Here is a 21227-nt window from a genome sequence, read left to right on the forward strand (position 1 = left end):
GTAAGTTCAATTAATGTTAATAAAAAGTCAGTTTATAATGGTCCATCAATATAAATATGAAATTAAATTTAACAGTCTATAATGATGAACTATTTCTATCAACGCTATAAAAGTACACTAAACATAATTGTTGATAATACAAAAGATTCAATATAAAACGTTTTTGTTTTAATTTTTACCCATAGTAAATTTATTATAAATTTAATAAATTTATTTTTTATACTTTACCTATATTATAAACTTTGCAGTTTAAATAAAAAATCATTTTTTTTAACATATCTTTAACTACTAATTATTAAACTATACATTATAGACATTTCTATCAAATGTGGTGATAGTTTAAGAAAAATTCTATAGACCTAAATTATTTTTATAATTTTTTGTATAGGAAATCAGAAAATTTTGATGTAGCTTTTCAAATCAACTTATATGGTATGCTTGTAAATCAATATTAATATATATACTAAAAACTTAAAATTAAAATTAAATTGTATAAATATTTTAAGCAATATTTCAAATATTTTTGATCTATTCAGTTATTTGTTTGTATGATAAAGATACCTTGATTAACGTAACTGATGCAGATCAAAAAATGTAATATGTATTACATGCATAATACTTTATAATTGAAAATACACGAGTGCTTGAACACTTTTAATTCAAAAAATACTGTTAACAATAAAAATATTATACAGTTAAAATATTCTTGATTAGCTTGGAATTTAAAAATCTTTTAAAAAAATATTGTGTTTTAATTTCTAAACTTTGATTTAAAAAAAAAATTGTTAATCAATATATTTTGTATAGATAATATATAAATTTATACAACGTAATAAAATAAAAACAAAATTTTAAAAATAAGTATATACTTAAAAATATTAAAAATTCTTTCAACTATACATTATTAATACTATATTTATCAGTCATAATTTAAAATTTTTATTTTAATTATTTTTTGATCTATAACAAAATAAGTGATACCCAAATCCCTCAAATTTTATTTTGTTATGACTTAGTGTGTTATTTATAAATATATATGTATTTTTATTTTTATCTATGTAATAAATGATTTCCTTGTTACACGGCACCAATATCTAAAATTCAATAATTAAATAGCCTAGAGTTTATGAAAAATTATCATGTTATTTAAATGATTTTAGGAATACTTAATTTTCAAATATTAAAATAATACTTAATTGTATATAGTTATTAGATAAACAGCAATTTATATGTATTTATATGCATTAAAAATAAACCAAATATGTGCTAAAAACCTAAATATGCATAACTGTATGCACTAAAATATTAAAATATGTGTGAAAAATAAAAAAAAATGCATAAAAAAGAAAGCAAAAAAAACTTATTTTTTAAACATTTAATTAATACAATATGGTTAAAAAAATTATGTAACCCAACTATAAATACTTATTTACTTTTCTTTATTTTTTTATTTTTTTATAGGCAGTTTTAATCTATAAGAAAAAAATAGGAAACAATTTATATAAAAAATGTATCCTAAAATAAATTTACTTACCTAAATATGAATTGCATAGTATGACAATCATTTTATATTATTATATTATAATACTATATATTTCAAAAATGTCTAAAAAACAAAAAACATCGAAATATGTATTAAAAGATGAAATATGCTATTAAAATTATAAAATAAGCCCTTAAAATAGGAAAATGTCAAAATATGCACTAAAAAAGTTTCATTTTTTAAATTGTTATGTTATGAAACAAATTTTGTGCTCACTTAGCATATCATGCGATCAACTAGAATAAATATGCAAATACCTATAAATCCGCGCTCTAGTAATTAGTCTGTCTTAAGATTAGTATTTATAACCAATATAGTTTACATGTACATGCAAATTAAAAAAAAAAAATTAATCAACTATGAACGATTAATATGTATTATTTTGTTCTATTTTAAAATTATTTCATGACAATATCACTTACAAATGATATCCAACTTATTAAAAACTGATAAATATTTGAGATAATTTATATTTTTGATGTCAGCAAAATGTCCCGTATATTTATTGATATATTGCGTACTTAATGCAAAATATTTTGGTATTAAATTTTGGGCAATACATCAAATATAGTACATATATTTATTTACACACACATACATACACACAATATATATGTATATCATAATTTATGTTCAAATGCCTATGTGTACTTGTATATTCTTGGATACTTCTATTCTCCGAGTTGTAATTATATTCTTATAAGTTTTATTAATTTTGTAGTATATAATACCAAACTGCAATATACTATTTTTAAAATAGCTTATGAAACATTCTCACACATTTCTCGACGGTTTCAGGACTAACAATTACCGATCACCATGCATATGGACTACTTTTATTGCGTCTATTTATAAAAATTCATGCTTGTTTTTTAGTCATATATTTTAACGGGTAATTTAAAAATGTATGCTGTGGATGTAATCTAATATTTTAATTATACAACTATATAACTATTATATATTTTATGTATAATATGTTTTTATTTTAAATATTGTCTTATATAGTTATTTATAATTTATTTTTCTTTAGCATCTAAAGTACTAACTTACTTTTTATCTTTCTGATATTAATGGTTGTACTTCTTTATTGCTAATATTCTTGGATACTACATGAATTATATTGATAGATTGATAATCTTTGATATTTTTTGAGTTAACTTTGTTTTTTAACTATTACAGTTTTAGCTAGATTTGCCATATGAATGCATAATAATATATTATTTAAAATCGACGGTTTATTGTTCTAATCTACTGTTACATATGCGTGTTGCACTAATAATATATTTTAATTTACATTTTCCATTTCTCATTTCTGCTTAGTTTTGCTCAGCTTCGTAATAATAGTAAATACAATTGGTGAATATATATTGTTTATTATTTATATGATTTTTGTTGGTTAAAATTAAAAATAACACATTCCGTAATATATAGAGTACAGACATCTGTAAATTTAACTTTTTATACATCATAAGTTCATATTTGAAAATAACTATCATTCGTAGAAAGTAAATCGTATATTTTATAATATGTATAACTATTAATAATTATGAATTTTAAACGAACCAATAGAATAAAATGAAAATAAAAAAAATAATACTTTAAAAATCGTAAACCATTAGTGAACTATAAAAGTACGATCTAGGACAAATGGACGTAGCCGTTTGGCCGCGGGGACAATTGGACGTAAATAAATATATAAATCAGTAAATAAAATGATAAAACTATTTATATTTATTATAATACGTCAAAATGAATATAAAATATTTAAATGTACAAATTATTCATGATATAAAATATTAAAATTAGAACCATTTTTATGAATATTGGAAAATCAGTATTATTTTTATACTATGAAACAAAACCCATTTCGTTCAATAATAATTGATTATGTTCGATTCGATAAATACCATAAGTTATTTTATGAAAATATAATATCAACGGTATTATAATTTATAAATACCTTTAAATAAACCAGAACTATTATTTTTTCTTAATATACATATTTTGATGATGATCTATATTCTATTATAATATTATTTATATTTTTTTTACGTCCAAACGGCTACGTCCATTTAACCCTATTTGATAAAAGTAGTAGACGTTTAAAAAAATGGTCATTATTTTAGTAGACATTAATACCTACTGTAGATATTTATGTATAAAGTAATTATGTGGTAGATATTTCGATGATGAATCATATTTATGATAGACCATTTAGGTATCCGTACGCCTTATCGACAATGAACAATGTACCTATATAAGTTTATTTATAATAATATAATAATAATAACTGAATCTGCTGAGCATCTACACCTAATTTATTTTATAATAAATATATATATATATTGTTCCCCCGTTCCCAGCTTTATGGATATTTTTTAACAAAATATTATTTTGAATTTATAATATTACCTTTTTAGTATCTATTACCTGGTGTCATCTTGCTATGTTCTTCAAAATTAAGACCTATATGACAGATGTACAATATGTTTATGTGTGTGTCAGAAAAGAATATAATAAATTATCTCTATAGTGGGTTACATCAGTTCCGTTTCAGATTAATAACACACTGTTTGGTTGGTCTCACTTTCAAAATTATTATTAACTCAAAGCTTTTTATATTATTTTGTCTTTCATTCTTAAGATTTATGATTTATAAATACTCAGCATAATATTGTGCACGACTAACTTGTACATTTAATTACTTCATTAGTAAATACGTATTATTACAATATTTATTTATAATATTTTACATTATTAGTATATTATAATTTTAAAATTTCATTTGACGAGTTATAATAATAATAGAATGAATAGGTTGCCTATGAAAAATTCAATAAAGGCTCTATGATTGGAGCGATGGGCAATTGAGGTAAATTATCTATTTAAATAACCTTACTATAAATTATTATAACCTACCTTAACTTTTTAATTTCCAATTCCAATCACAAAAAATGTTATTGCAGTTACCTATAGGTCTATCTATTTCCCTATTAAATCTATGCTTAAAAATGTATAATACACCTATATGCCCATTGATCAGTGCTTACTGTACACGTGTATAGTATATAGTTGATACATTTTTATATAGTTTTTATTAGGTACAAAATGATAATAACAATTTTGTTAATATAAAGTTATAGAATAATATATGATATTATTATATGTAAGAAACAATATATACACTTTCACCGTCATGAAATTTGTGTTCTTTGTAATAAGAACGTCAGATGTCGGTTAATGTTGACATTATCCGGTTAATATGCACATTAGCTAAACCTCTTGGATATTGTGTACATTATGTATTTTTGCTTTCAATATTCAGACCTTTTTTGGAAAAGATAACTTTAACCATTGATGTGTAGAAGATGTTCTTTGTACCTAAACAACGTAAATGTATAATATTAACAACGGAATCGTTTTTCCTATTATACTTTTTTTTTGTAAATGTTCGGTATAAATTTATATTGATTATCATAGTCGTGAATATTTTGGGTTTGAAAATTGATATGGCTTATTGAGCCCAATAGATGTAATGTATGGTGGGCGGTGGTATATCAATCCTCTTTAACTCTCTTTTTTATGCATAATTTTATCAATATAATAAATTATTAGTCAATGTTCCATTTCTATAGTCCTATATTTCACTTAAAAATAATAATTTTCATCCCTTGTAGATTTGTCGTTTTGACCATACAATATACTTGAGAAATTTTCTCTAGTCACTGTCAAGGCGTCCAAAATGGAATGGGAGGTATTTAACAACCACTGCGGCCTAGCGGCCATCTAACAAAGCTGTTTACATTCTATCAGTATCACAGTGGGCTTGTGTCACTCAACCCCATGTGTCATTACGGTGCGGTTGCTAGTAAAGTGCGCTTCACCATATTATATAGTTTTATACGATACGACACACAAAGTATTGTTTCATAATATAATTTTTCTAAATATCTTCAATACTATTATTATAACCATTATGTGTTTTCGTTGTAAAATTATTTTTCTTCTATTGCGAATTTTAAGCTGTAATTTGCTTGCTTCCACGTGAGAAACAAAATATTAAAAATGGGTAAGGTATAATGATAAGATATATTTAAAAACCAGAAGAAAAAACATATGGTTTTAAACTATTTTTGCTACATCACTCATGTCTTAAGCTTCGTTGTTTTTTGAATAGATAATACATTTTTAATCACGTGATTTACAATTTTGTGTTTTAAGCTTGTAGTGCTTACATTTTGGCGGGAGATTATATGGAAATTATACTAGTTAAATTAAAATCCAATTATAGTGAAAAAAACTAATTAGTTCTATCAAACTTAATATATATTATTTTAAAGGATAAATTCCTTCTTCGATTAGTTTAAACGCTATAATGAATTCTGAATTTAAAAATAATATATAAACGTACAGTTAAAATCAAATTCAATAATTAGAATAGTAAGTTATTAATTGTATGAACAGAATAAAAAATTATGATAAATTGTCTTTAAATTCGCTATAGAAACATTCGTAGGGTTGATATTTCTCAGGGATAAAATTTAATATATTTTAAAAAATCACGAACTATTATTAGAAATTTTAAATCTATAAGTATACGTTGATAATTATAAACAAAAATAATTTTTTTTAGTCACAGTTTAACAGTTGTACAATTTTCATAATTTTTAGTGGGTAATAAATAATAATAATATTATATATAATATTAAAAGTTTAAGGAAGAGGAATTTCTTTTCTATATTCTATTGATTTAATTTTCTATGAACATTTTTATTTTGTTTATTACGATTTCAGATAAATGTATATTAACTTAAATGATTAATAAAGCATGTTATTTATCTGTCAGAAACTGTTTTATTGTTAATTTCGATCATTAAATTAAATTTGAATTTTGTTTCTTATAGTATTTAAAATATAAATAAAAATGTATAGTAAACATTTTTTTATATCACTAATTTCTAATAATAGGTTAATTATACAGTGTTATATAACAATATCATTATGTAAATAAATTGAATGAATTAAATAGTTGTTTATAGACTAATAAAATATTATAGTTTATTGTTTTATTAATTGTTTACTTTATACTCGTAGTAACTTTTTTTTATTAGATGGTATTTTCTAAATTTCTTCTGATAGTTATGTAACAAAGTTTCATGTATTCAAATTATTGATAGAAGTATAGTTTACATTTAAAATTTATATTTATTTTTATTTTCTTATTAATTTCTATAAACAAAATTGACCGTTTTAACGAAACCAACCAGCTAGATTCGAAGAATTTATATTGAAAAGAGGAGGATATAATTTTTCTCTGTATAATGAAGATGCGATTTACTATACGTCTATAAGTACCACCCACAATTAATTGATATTATATTCCAAAGTAGTTATCTATATCACTTGTACTTTAATTGTTATTTGTGAATTTTAAGTGTTCCACTGTTTTTTTTATAAAATGTTAAAACAAAACACTTGAATAAAATATAATGTAATGTATATATTTTTAGTTATATGAAAATTAACTTTTATTATCAACAGTTTTTATGAAAAAATTTTAACTAACTTTATTTTAAATCATAAAATACTGCAAAAAAATATGTCTTATTATGAGTTTGTCTAATATTATTAAATTTCAATATATTTAACTTGATAATTTTTTAGTACAAAAATTGTATGAGATGTGAAATATCTATTTTAAATTGTATATTATTTTAGTTCTAACAATAGAAAATTTCTTGAATATTTTAACTTTAACATATCTCAATTATGTTAAAATAAAAAATAAGTTGGTTAAAGTTGCATGTTTCTAGAGACTCAAACATGAACTATTATTATATTAATTACAAAAAAAATAATTAAAATTGAATTTTTTAAAAACTGGTGAGTGTAATATTTAACCGATTTTTTAAATTTTATTTTATTTAAAAAAATGATTGATGATAATCCTGAAAGATAAATTTTTATAATTTTGTGATTTTTGATTAAATGATTAATTGGCGTGCGAATTTGATCGACAAAATTTTTTTGAAAGTGTCTGAGTATGACGATTGCCAGATTTCATTTTACGCCACCTTTTTATCAACGTTTGTGAATTTTTTGGTTAAATAAATTTGTTGGTTTCCAACGGGTAACGACGAATCAGTGAAAATATTTCGTCACATTTAAACATCATATTATAATTATAATAAAATAAAAAAATAATAACTGTTAAATTGTAATTATTTTTAAATTTCGTCGAGCACCTATATATTTTAAAAATGAATCAATTAATTGTTGTATTGTTATACAGATAGACTATAGATTCGCAAGACAAGTTTATTCCTTACATTTTCTTATCATAATTATACCAGTTATAATTTATATGTTTTACTTTTAGGTAAGTGCATACTATATATATAATTTATATTTGTATTCGTTTAGATACTTGAGTATTAATAAATTTATTCTCTACGGGTTATACTTATATACATACACATAATATCGATAACTTAACTTTGCGTCGAATTGAAGATGATGTTTTTGACGTTTTGTCCACGAAAATTGTGATAGTTTATTGTTTATTATTCTATATTATAAAATAGTATTTAGCATACAACTTATGTTACTAGTAAAAAGGCTATAGCTTATAATTATATTCATATTTATATGCTGTAAATAATTTTTTTTTACTAATTACAAATTATTGCAAAATAAAAAGAGCTAAAAAAAATTAAGGTTGTCTTAAGCTTATTTTATAAAGATAATAATAATTCCAGTTAATCGAAGAACTTAAGTATTCATATACATCATTATTTACTAACATTAAAAAGTATCTTATAACACAAAATAAAATTAATAAAATAGATGATACAACATATTATGTTATCACTACATATACATATAGATTATTATTTTCTACGTTTAAACCAGTTTGTAATACTTAGATTTAATACATATTTATTGCATATTTTGTATATTACTAAAATTATTATTACTATTATTGTATTTTTATTTTTTAATCCTCGTACCATACTAATCAAATAATTTACATAATTTATTTAAATATATTTATTTGGTTGCAAAAACTAAGTTTTATCGTTTACAGATATATTTTGTGAAATTGCTTACTATAATCGTTGTTTACAGGATATTAAAAAAATAACAATTTATTACGAAACTCGGAACCTTTAATATAGTATTTATAGAATCAAAAATAAACCTTAGATGTATAGTGAATATAGTAATTATAGATATTTATTATTTTGAATATTTTATTTTATTATTGAAAAACTAATAAGTGGAAAAACAATTAATTTCTAAATGTTTATTTTAAAATATTGAAAATAAACTATGTTTTTGAAATAAAAAAACTAGTGCATATTAATTACAATCCAATTTCTAAGTTAAAAATGTATAATTTAGTATAAATAATTGTTACGATTGCCTAAAATTTTAAATACATTTTTTAGTAATACAAATCAGAATATCTAATTAAGATTAGATATTAAATACAATTATATTTAAATAAAAATATATTCCATTTTAATTATCTTTTTGGACTAAAAAGATGTAATTATAATTTTAATAATAATACAATATGATTAAAATATTTTTAATATTTAAAGCTAAAATAAATTTATTGAAATATATTTTAAACACCCATGAAGTCGGAAGGTATTATAATATTATCAATGGATAATTAAGATGTAATAAAATTTTAAGCTTTGATTATTTAAAAAGTTACAAATGAACCAACCATATTAATTTTGTAGAATATTCTTCATAAATTTAAAAACTTTTTTAAACAATTTCTTTCAAATTGACATATAAAGTTAATGTATATTATATATGTACATTATATATACATAGAACATAGTTTATTTTACTTTAAAATGTATAAAATTAGAATCATGATTATAATCATAACGCTATTTACACTTATAAATTATATAAATATTTTTTTTATATAGGTAAATAACATAGGTACTGTTATTTTTAAATATTTTATAGTGATAAAGAAACCTTCTAACTTGTTTAAGCTTATTATTATTGTTTCATGTCTTTGCTATAATTAAATAGGGTCAGCTATACAACCTTAATTTTAGAAAATTATAAGGTCATTCATACATTTAGTTACAAATTGTTATAGTTGTTTATACTTAATGTTATTCACTATTTTTTTAGATATTTTTGGAAATAAAATGTTAATTCAACTGATCGTTTTGATCATATTCATTTCCGTAATAATTATGGGAAATAAATTTATAATAACACATAATTATTTATTGTAGCCATTTTAATTATTTAAACATTGTTTGTTAAAATATGAGTCTTTTTTTATTATAATGATAATATTAATACATACTGGCATTATCAACTTTCAGATTTTGAAAGAATTAAGAAATAATTTTTAAACTGTATTAAACTAACCTAATTATCAATTATATTATTATCAATGATTTTTTTAAGCGGATAAATTATTTAACTTAAAATATTTCGAAGAGTATAAAGAATATAAGAAAACTAGCATAGTACAGTTAATTTCAACCACCAACTATAAAACATTATTTTTAGTGAGTACTCGTATATTTGTTTTAGGATAATCAGTAATGTTTAATTTGTGGAGATGATTATAAAAGGAGAAAAGAGAGTTTCAACAAATTTAAGGAACATAATATAAAAGCTGAAACAGTCATAAAAAGTAGATTTAAGCACATTAATGAGAAACTCAAATATAATTTGTTGTTCTCGAAAGTATAATTCACATTTGAAAAATATAAAGACTTTTTGGACTGATTAAGTGGAGAAACAAATAATTTGCAAGTACCTATAATACCTTTTATAAATTCATAGTTTACCAAATTTAATTATAGAAATAAACTTAAGTGTTCCTACGCTATTTAACAACCATATTAAGTAAAAGTTGAACGCTTTAAGGAAGTAGAAAAAGTATCTTATAAAACTAGTATCATCAATTTCTTGATTACGTTTAATAATTTGTAAAATATATTACGTACGACATTGGAGCAGTGGCACAAGAACTATTTTTCATGAGGGGGGCAAAACATAAAAACCTAATAACAATTATAATACACACATATATATATATTTGTGATTAATAACAGAAATCCTTTCTTGATATTTTATTCTTTTAATGTTGATATAGGTAGTATATAATAATATAAAAAATATTCAATTATATGAATGTATTGATATAATTATAGTATAATATAAATATAAATACCTATATAAATAGATATAATAAATTAAATTCAAAATAAATAATAATATTATTACGCACATTCAGAAAAATGAGACCAATTTTGAATAAGTCAACGAATAGAATTAAACGGATTACGTAATTTACAATTGTATACCCTTTAATTTCAATGTAGTGTGGAGGGGCAATAGTATACTTTCGCTCCTATGGATTATATCTGAGGGGTCAATTACCCACTCTACCCCCCTTCTCCGACGCCACAGCATTGGAGTAATATTTATTTATTTTTCATTGGTTACTTGATGAAATTCATATACATATATTAATTGTTTAAGACATATGATGTGCTTATTATGTAAATACCATTGTCATTCCAAGTAATTTTAATCATACCTTCGTAAATGTGTTTCTATAAATGTTTGTTTTTAATAACGACTGAAGAAATAACGATATAACATGCGTCTTTTGTGTTCTATGGGCAACTGGATAAATGTATAGAATATTTATACTATATAGTATATACTTAAAAAATAGAAATTTATTTTAATTATACATACGTAGACTGTAACACTAAAATTTCGTATAAAACATAATTTTATAAATTGTTTTCGATTTGAAATTAAAATATATATATAAAGATTTTAAAATTATCGTTTTTCCTTATTGTTTTGATTTTAAATTCAAATGTTTACAGTATAATTTGAATTAATTTGTATAAAATAAGTATATTGAGACATTAATTCAAATAGATTTGTATTTTGAATCCACAATAATGGATGTATTATTAAATGTTAATACGGTATCATACATTTTTTTAAATTATGTTTTTTAAATAAAATTTTAAATATAAAATACTTATGTAAATATTTTTCAAAATCTAAATTATTAGGTACTTACATAATTCTTAAGCTATGTTTTTTCACACAGAATATTATGAAATTAAAATCAAATTTGTGTTTAATTGTGTGCAAATACAATATATAAAAAAAAATTATTATAAAGTACTCTGAAATAATATCAAAAACGATGTTTTTATTCGTTTCATTATTTTTTTCTGTCGCCTTCGTGTCAACAAAAGACTTAAAATGAGTCTTTTTTAATGACGCCGTTTTTTATTGTTTTTCAACATTTGTCAATTAATTATACTTATTTTGAAACATATTTACTTCATTTTAAGAGTTTTCCATGTTAAAATTTGTTATGTGTACTTTATAAATGTTATTTGTCATTTATAACGACCAGATCATACCTCATACATTTAGTATGAACATAAACGATAAAACGATAATAATTTAATATATGTAGGAAAAATCTTAAGAGTTTGATTTAACTTTAAGAAATTAAATTTTAGACAATTTGTTTATTCTATACACTGTTATCAAACAAACGTGAAAGGAAAATTTTTTAATATTCACATATATAATTTGAAATGCATTTGTTATCTAAATTTAGTTTGAAACCTTATTAAGACGTAATAACTTGTATATATATTACTACAAAACCGATGGGCCTTGCCCCCCGTTGCTTCCGTATAGTGGTTTAAGCGTTCCACCCCATTAATTATATTGGCTTCTAATGCGATTTATATGGTAACCTTTCTCCAAAGTAATTTAATAGGTTGATCAATTAATAAGAGAAAAAACGTATGTAAAATTCTCCTGAGTTCCTATAACCATATTATATACATAAAAATAATATAGCTAACAAAATCATAAGTTCAACAACTATATATGAATAAAGTTGAATAACTACGGAGGAATAAATTTGGATAGTTTTTTTTAGTTATATAATGTAAATATAGATAACTTATTAAAACATTTTGCATTATTTGATTGACATGATTTTTTTTTTATTCTAGACGTTATATACAAAAGTAATTCTTGAGGTGGATCATGTTATGTTTTTATAAAATTCAAAACTGTTGCTTAACAAATTTTGATTAAACTTAGTAATTACTATATCTATATGATTTTATGATCATCAAACAAGTCTTTTATTCCAATCATTTATTTAAGGTAAAATTTAAACTATTTATAATTAACTCGTAAATAATATATTATTTACAATTATGTACAATAAAATTAAAAATTATAACTTCAATAAAATTTGATTATACACAAGTGTGTGAAATTTAATAGTGATGATAATTTAGTTCAAAATGTATTATTATTTTGAATACATATATTATGTATATATTTCTTAGTTGTTTATAGATCATAAAGCCAAATATAGTCTACTAAAATATTTAATAATTTTTTTTTCATATAGATAATTATCATAATAGTAAATCATAGAGAACATGTTAACTATAAATATATGATGTATGTCTTAACAGTCTAAACTAATAAAAATTATAACTTTTTGTTTAGTTTAAAATGTTTTCAAGTTCGATTTAAATAGTATACAATTGTTGTAATTGTCTTCATCGTGCTACTGGTGTACAATAGAAAACGTAATGTGATTCGTCTCTTATTTGTTTTACTGTCTCGCACAGTCTAGGTTAAGTAGATTGAGTCCTCAGGAAGTGAAGAGCGTTGCCCTACAAAACGAAATTTCATAGATGATTTATTTTATAGCGTGAGGTTAAGATGAGACCTTTTTTATTTATTTTCCGTAATATGCTGTATCTAAGCTCTTTTTCGTATCCATAATACTTAACATAATATTTTATTAAAAGTTTAAATAGTAAATATTTTTTAAAAGTGTGATTTAAACAAACACTATAATATTTATTTACTCAATTGATAAAATTGACTATATATTTTTGATAATGCAATTTTAATAATATACATAAACCTATATTATATATATTTATAAAAGAATTTATTTATTGCATAATTTATATCCATTTAGTGTTTATACAACTTTATATTTATTTTATGACCTATTTAATCATTTGATCATAACCTTTATTTTTAAATTTATTCTATAGGCCATATTTCATTGTTACAGTAATCTTCGTTATTATGTCTGCAACTTGTAGAATTCTTTTACATTACCTCTTTTAACCTAACCTAATATTACTTCTATGATATCTTAAATATCATAAAAACTGTAATATGCATATTGCATACGTCGTTTATTATATTATTATGTGAGTGTTATTGAAGCAAGTATATATATTCACTGCTATTTCGAAAGTATTTAAATATGTTAATGGAAAGAAAAACTTATGTCTTTCACTTTCCTTAACTTTTTTCCTAAAATGTTTAAGTTTAGTGCCTTTTTTGCTAAAACTATTATAATATGATAGGAAAATTCATCTATATAGATTTTTGGTTTGAAATTTTTCATATCAATATGCGATTAATATAATAATATACGAAATGGAGTAATTATTTATACATTTTTGATAAAAATAAGATTTTAATAATTTCAGTAAGAGCAAATATTTTTTATTAAGTTAGTAATAATTATATAAGAAGTAAAAATGTATTGAATACATTTATGAGATCAGTTTTATTAGACACTGCTTAGTAAATATCAGCTAATAAGTTGTTAATTTATTGATCAAATGTGTTTATTTTTTTATATTAATATATTTAACTTCTTGTATTGAATATAGTTATATATTAATATTTTAGTACGCATTGATATTGTTATTATTTTCATGTTTTGTTTATTAAAGAAATATATAGAATTGTTATATTTCTTCAAAATATAAAATGTGATGATTTTTAAAAAAATAAAAATAATATATATAGTTTATATCATCATATCTATAAGACGTAACATGATAAGATAAACCAAAAAGAATAATTAAGTGCTCATATTATCATATTTAATAAAATATTTTCATATTTCACTATTTCACTCAATTATCGATATGACGAATGAACATATATAGATGCATTGAAATTACTTATTAGTTATTAAAAATTCTGCAATCTATACATTATAATAATCTGAAGTTAATACCACAATTTTTAATTAAGTTATATTTAATTGAAGTTTGTTCATTTGGTGAATCCACCTTTAATAAATTAAATGTGTTTTTAATTATAAATTGTATTCCATACCAGATAATTTTTGTACGAGTAAAAAACCTCGAAGAAAAAATTAATTGTAAGTGTTAAATAAAAAATGCAATAAATATTTCCAATCGAAAACCTACTTATTTGTACGCAACTTTTTGTAACATGTATATTTTTGATCCAAAAATTCATCTCTGAAATACATTATGTATGACGTATGTGTAATAAGTTGTTACAACTAAAGAAAATTATACTATTTCGATTTATCAAAATATATAAAACATTTAATAATTATTTGTAAGGTCGTTTTATATTGTTTTTTTTTTAAATTTATATTCATCAAAAACTCGAATATTCACCGACTCTTTAAAATATAATACCGAATATATGTAAAATTGACCTACAAATACATAAATAGTAACGTGTAGCTTGTCAGATCTGTTAACGACATTACGGTAACGAGAATGATTAATTGTTTTTATATTATTTATTTGTTCGTATTTTCAGAAAATAGGTTCCAGACGATAAAGACAAATTAATTTTTTTTAAGTGCTCAAATGTTATTAATCACGGTCACGTGACCATTAAATTCCGCTACGTCGTGCCGCTGACATTTCGGTTTCACAAAGTTAAGTAAAACTGGACATTTCACATGATATACGCGTGAGCATACGTGTATTGAAAGTCTGGGAGGAGGGTAGTTAAACTGAGGACCTCCGAACCCTCTATCTGCTCAAGCATAGCAAAAGTTTTATATGCTCTCTTTATATGACTACCGTTGTACTCATCCATCAAATTCAGTGACACTCAGAATTTTAAAAATCTTGCTCAACCACAACAATTTTAAAGCTGTTTTCCTACTTATTCCTAATAAATTTACATACCCGGAAACTAATTCGAAGAATGTGTTATCAAAAAAATATAGACCTCTATGGTATTTGCATTTAATTACAGTGATAGGTTCACAATATAAATATACCTATTACCCCAACAAAAATAAAGACTGTAAACTGTATAATGTTAGATACAGCTCATATCAAAATATCAAACTAAACTACTATCACTCAGCTATTTTACAGCAATTATGATAGTGTTACCAGATCCTTAAAAATATTTATTAGAAGTTTGGAAATAATATCATAATTTGTTCTAAATCGAAGATTTAAAATGATTTACTAATAAAATGATACAGCCTCCCAGTTAATATTGCTTACTCATCAGTTATCAAACTCATGAGCACGCATGATAAATAATATACAAATTATAGACAATAGAAATGTATAATATACCGAGTGATTCCTTTAACAAAAGAAACTCATTATTTTAATAATTTTTAATTTTTTTGAAAATATTTTTATTACATCATTTTAAGCCATTAAAAAACAATATTGTTGTTATTAATTAATTTAAAATTTTTTCTTTGATTAACAAAAATCAAATTTTGGACGAATAGTAAATATATTGTATATAAATTAAAACTGTAACTATTTTAACTTTATATTTAAACTAATAAACTATAATTGTCCAAAATTTAATGTTTGTAGACCGTATTACTCCGAAAAATATTCTGCCCCAGAATAATAAATTTAATATACATTTTGTTGTATAAAAGAGTTTAAACTAAAAACAACAAAAAATTTGTTTTGTAAAGATTTACAATTATGCAAAGAAATATTTTTGAAAACATTGGTGATTTCTGAAACAATGAGTATCTTTAGATAAATAGATTACCTCATATATATATATATGTATAACATTGTATTATTATAATTATTATTAAAATAATTAGCTTGGAAGAAATTCGTGTTTATCCACAATGTTTTCACTATTTTTAATTTCAAGGATTAGTCGTAATTAACTCCTAAATCTTTATGCATTCGCAGTTGGAACCAGTGTTGTCAGATCAACAAAAATAATGTTCTATGTTGTTAATGAGAATACCCAATTTGAAGGACATCATTATTATATATTACATTCAATAAATCCGCTAAACTGATTAATTTGAACTTAGTTATATTTCTTGTTTTAGTTATAAACTTATAACTAAATGTAATACTAATATCATCCATTCTCATTTTTCATTATTAAATAAAATAGAATATTCTCATATTATGTACCAACATGTATCATTACTCTTGACTATATAATCGAAAATTCATAGTATTCATCTATCCTAATACATACACTATTAAAATATTTGTTAATTTCACGTGTCTTTTTAAGACGGCTAGCAATTATTATGAATAATAATTGCAAAAATACACTTGAATTATTATTATTATATATAAAAGTGACAGGGTAATTTTTTTGTTATTACGTACCTATGCGGGAATATTATGTTATAAATTATTATGTTTAATAGGCTGAAGGGTTGTGATGTTTTGTGAAAAATTTAACTGGGTCAACCTGTACTGACTTTATGTACATACCATATTATAGTATATTATACTGTACCTATATATGGGTACTTGAAATATTTAAGTTTAGTATATGCGTATATTACGTAAAAGAAGTTTGAGTGAGATAATAATACTCGTAGAAGAGCAATATATTATATATAGTTTAATACAATATATAGTTTATATAAGTATATGTATATTGTTATGCAACATAATTTTAAATTCTGTGAGGAATGGGGAATGTTTTAGTTTAAACTAAAATGTGTTTTATGTAGTAAAGAAGCTCGAAAATTGTTATCCTTGTATAGATATAAAATTAAATACGCAGATGATATTTTACATTTTCAAACTGGTATTTTTTGAATTTTTCAGTATTTTTCGATAAAAATAACTGTAAATTAATGTTAGTCAGAGCGTTTTTAATTAAATTTTGACCACGTTTGGATACACCGTGCTTTGCTAAGAATCGCTTTTAGAATGAAACGATTTATCATCGCTTTCAATTATAAAGATAACCTCCTTAGTACCATTACTACCATTCAACTCCTATATCAGCTATTTTTAATTATATTCGTACAATACTCAAAATAATTTATAATCCTTGTTCTACGACTTATACTACAAGTATTAGACATACATTTAAAATTCTGTCCAAAAACATTGTCACATGCCCATTGTTTTATAGTATTTTTTCCTATTAATTATATATATTTTGTATTTTATGCGAATGATGTAACTATTTTTTGGTAAGATTATATAATTTATATCCTCATAAATATTTATTATTTCACATTATTTTTACTCAAAATAAATATTACGTATATTTTGAATAAATGATCATTATGCTGACATTCCATAATATGTTCGTAGTAAGTGAGAAAAAGACGTACCTACATATAATTCATTAATACTTAAGTGGTTTTGTTATGTTATACTTGGGAGATATTTGAATTTATACATTCAAATTCATATTCTGATATTATGACGTGTATAGTTGGAAATTTGTACAAAGATAGTAACATCAACTAGGTAATAATAATTTTTTTCTCAAAAAGTCATAACTTATATTTTACATATATATATTTGTTATTATTAAGCTTTCAACGTCTATGATTAATACTACATAAGCACTACAGATTTAGTTCAAAATATTTTTTAATGAGTATTGTGTTTATAGTGTTTTTATATTACGTTATTTATAGTTTTTAATTTTAATTTAAATATACATATATTTTTTACGTATTTAGTAAATGAAGATGTAATTAATATTATCATAAATATATAAATTATTGTAAACAATGAAAATATATACAGAAATTATATTTAAAGAATGATTGCATAATCAATTTACAATGTAAATATTTAAGTCGGATAAAGTAAAGTAAAAATAAATAAATAAATAGTTTCTATTGCACTTAAAATTTATAAGTCTATTTTACTTAATTGATAAACAAGTAATATTCTTATTTTGATTTTTAATAATATTTATGCCAAAAAAATCATGAACCATCTGCTAGTTATCATTACATAAATTCGTATTCAATTATCTAATTAAAGGGGGATGCACACTTTCTGTTCTGCATCAGATTGTAAGTTACGGGTTTTGATTGAAAGAAAAGCCAAGTACAAATGGGTAATTCCACTCGAGTAAATCCTTTTATTAATGAAGCGGGTGAATTACTCTCTGGAATGACCTCAGTCGATTACTAGCTTGGCAAGATCTATTTATACTCTTAGATAAATCAGCATTTGAGATACATTTGAATTCAAAATTCCTTTTGGCTTCATTAAACGCCAATTGGTAAATCTGATACAAATAAAATTGTTAAATTTTTGTTTATTTTAAATAATTATATACAATTTTCTGTCCACAGAAAAAAAAACGACTAGTTTAAGAAAATGATAATATTTGTTCGTGCTGTTTTATTGTTTTATTCGTAAAATTTATGATTTTCTATTGATTTTTGAGTTTTACATATAAATTTTAAATATTCATAAAAATAAGTTAATGCTCAAACATTAGATTTTCAAATTTGTTTACGTTTTATATTTAGCCCCCAGTTTTATCTCAAATAAAACAGTTTGTGTCTTTATATTGGAACATCTTTATTATTTCGCTTGCAACTTTAGTAATAACAATGTTGCAGTTCTGTAGCTTTAATGTGCAATGTGAATACATACATTACTTGAAAGTCAAACTTGTCGATGCATAGTATGATCAGAACAAGACACAATATAAATCGTATAATAATACAATGTATACGGTGTCACATAAACGACCCTAGTTGTCTGAGAAGCACAAATTATATTAATAAAGTGCATGTTCAAAACGGACGTGTTTTTATTCTGTATTCACTGTGCTGGGATACAATAAAAATGATAAATTCTTTTATCTGGTGAATTCGTTAAGTAAGATTTAGAGACCACTGGAGCGAAATACACGTGTAATAAATGGCACATACTTTCTAGATTTTAAAATATATTTATTTTTATTTGTGTATAATATAAGTAGACAGCGGTCTAGTTTTAAAGAATACTTTTAGTATATTAGATGATATTATTATGTCGGTGAAATACATGTACGCTACGAGTAAAATAAGTTTTTTAGAAACTGTACCCGATCGTATTATGGGACAACGACGAAAATTGTATGAGTGTTTTTATTGCATGAATTGAGTTGTATTATATATGAATATTATATTTCACACTATTCATTTAAAAAATCTCGTAAAATTATAATATTATAAATTCATTATATCAATACATAATACACATACTATTGTTTTAATAATTAAGATGTTATTATTTTATATGCTTGTGTAATTTTTCAAAAATTATAATATAAAATGCTTAACCATTTGTTAAAAACTTTTAATATTTTTTTTTATTGCAATGTATAACGGCTCACAATCAATATTATTACGATAGGCATAGGTCATTCCTCTCTCTTATATAAGCACTTCATTATTTATTTTAATCAATCAGTTTCTATTAAACTTGATGTGATAAGCAATATACTTTTAGCATAACCATAAAGTAAAATAATAATGCCTTTGGGCTTCTGCGGACATTATGTGGTCACTAAGAATTCGATACTGTTTTCGATCACAACCCACAAGGATACGTTTAAAGTATCGAAATAAATTATTGCGAACTCTCGTAAGGTATGCAATGTGTCTACGAGTATATATTATAAATTCAAATTATGTTTACGCTTTTTTGACGTCCCTTCAATACTTTGTGTTATCACCAATTTACGATTATTTACTACTAAGGTTGATGTTTATTAATTTTGTTATATTGTATCGTAGTTTGGTTTCAACTGTTTCAAGGCATATTTATGTACTTTCTTGTAATTTGTTTATAGAACCAAATTTAAGTGGCTGGTGAACAAATCCTATATTTTTATTTGGGAACTAGATGTGTGATGTCATTTACTCAGAAGACCCATAGAACAGGAAGAACTTTTTATCATTTACTATTTACAAAACACTTTTGAGAATTAAAAATGGTGTACTGTAAATACTGATAATAAAAAAAAAATAGTAAGTTCCAAACTTGAGAATAGTAAAATAAACGATGGCCCCAGGGTTACTAATAAAAACACACAAACGAAACAAAATAATGTTAAAGAGTTTCGTTCCTAAACTACTGTCGCATGTTCTTTTAATGACATAATATGCTACATAAAAATATAATATAAATATATGATAATAATAAAGGTATACAGGATGATTCTTCAAACATACCTACCCCGGTTTTTACTTTAATAATAACGTATATGTTGTATACGATGGAAATTTATTTTGAACAAACTCAACTTATGAATATACAAAATAATTTGCAAATTTAAAATTTAAAATTTAAAATTCGAACTCTAGTAAAAAATGTATGTGCTCAACAGTAAATTGTATTTGAATTCTTGCGATAAAATATATGTGAAAAATTGTATTAAATTTCAAACTTAATTAATAAAAATTAAATTTTTAGTTAATTTGTTACTAAAACATTTTGAAAATTTCAAATTCAAACGTTTTATAAAAAAATTGTGACTATAAATGTTTGATATTTTTTATTGTTATTTGAATAACGTGTAAGGAACCTCTTTA

General features: G+C 22.6%; 1 protein-coding gene across 2 annotated transcripts in view; it reads left to right on the forward strand.

The window, feature by feature from the left end:
• Positions 1-5440: 5440 nt before the first annotated feature.
• Positions 5441-21227, forward strand: part of LOC113558531 (cyclic nucleotide-gated cation channel beta-1-like) — an 84045-nt gene continuing 68258 nt past the window's right edge. For both annotated transcript variants that reach the window (XM_026964015.1, XM_026964016.1), the window contains exon 1: positions 5441-5612. The gene's annotated coding sequence lies outside the window, so the exon portion shown is untranslated. The remainder of the gene's footprint in view (positions 5613-21227) is intronic.

This window comes from Rhopalosiphum maidis, chromosome 4 (genome assembly GCF_003676215.2).
Source record: "Rhopalosiphum maidis isolate BTI-1 chromosome 4, ASM367621v3, whole genome shotgun sequence".
In the NCBI taxonomy this organism is placed as follows: Eukaryota; Metazoa; Arthropoda; class Insecta; order Hemiptera; family Aphididae; genus Rhopalosiphum; species Rhopalosiphum maidis.